This window comes from Calidris pugnax, unplaced genomic scaffold (genome assembly GCF_001431845.1).
Source record: "Calidris pugnax isolate Ruff unplaced genomic scaffold, ASM143184v1 scaffold1, whole genome shotgun sequence".
In the NCBI taxonomy this organism is placed as follows: domain Eukaryota; kingdom Metazoa; phylum Chordata; class Aves; order Charadriiformes; family Scolopacidae; genus Calidris; species Calidris pugnax.
In genome coordinates, this window is record NW_015090800.1 from 8,383,451 (window position 1) to 8,384,237 (window position 787).

At 50.6% G+C, this 787-nt stretch overlaps 1 protein-coding gene across 1 annotated transcript in view; it reads left to right on the top strand.

Moving 5' to 3' along the window:
- The first annotated feature begins 2 nt into the window (after positions 1-2).
- Positions 3-787, top strand: part of CHRM2 (cholinergic receptor, muscarinic 2) — a 106,054-nt gene continuing 105,269 nt past the window's right edge. The window contains exon 1 of the mRNA XM_014937413.1: positions 3-108. The gene's annotated coding sequence lies outside the window, so the exon portion shown is untranslated. The remainder of the gene's footprint in view (positions 109-787) is intronic.

Genomic DNA, 787 nt, shown 5'->3' on the forward strand with positions numbered 1-787 from the left:
AGGCTCTGGGCTCTGACAGCCCGCATGCCTCTGCCGCCACAGCCGCCGCCGCTCCGCAGCCGCCGCTCGCAGCGGGATGGGATGCAACTTCTCCTAATTGGATCACAGGTAGGAAAGCTTTGGGTTTTACTGACGTTTCCTCCGACTTCCTTTTTTTTTTTTTTTGCGTTTCCGTTTTTTTTGTTTTTTTTTTTTTTTTTTTTATGATTATTTTTTTTTTTAAAGCTCAACTTGGCTGAACTGAAGCGGGGGTTCCCGAGGGCCAGAGCCACGCAGGGTGTGCGTGTGTCCGACAAAAAACTCCCTCAGCCCGGACAATGCCACCTCCACCTCTTCTTTAAACCTTCCAAACTGTTATTCTTCCCCCGCCCATTATCACGGTACCAAGTAATCTGTCTTTCCTCCACCCCGACCTCTTCCCCCCCCCAATTCTTTCTCGTCCTCTACCCTCCTCCCCTTTTTCTTCGCCGCACCTAGAATTTCACCAGCTGCTGGTATAGGAAAGCTCCCGCCAAGAAAATAACATTCAAGAAACCAGCTTGCGTTTTGTTTCCTGGCAGAAAGAGCAGGACAAAACATAGGGAAACTAGGGAAACTTTTGCTGAGAGGGTTCCTAGCGGTGCGGGGAAAGGCAGCGAGAGGAGGGAAGGCAAAGAGGTTGCCCCCGACACAGAGCCGCCTTCTGTTGAGTTACAGCTGTGATATTCAGCCCAAAATCGAGTCTAACGGGGTCTATAGCGGGGAAGGAGAGACGCCTGATTTTGAGACAATCCTCACATTTTCCGAG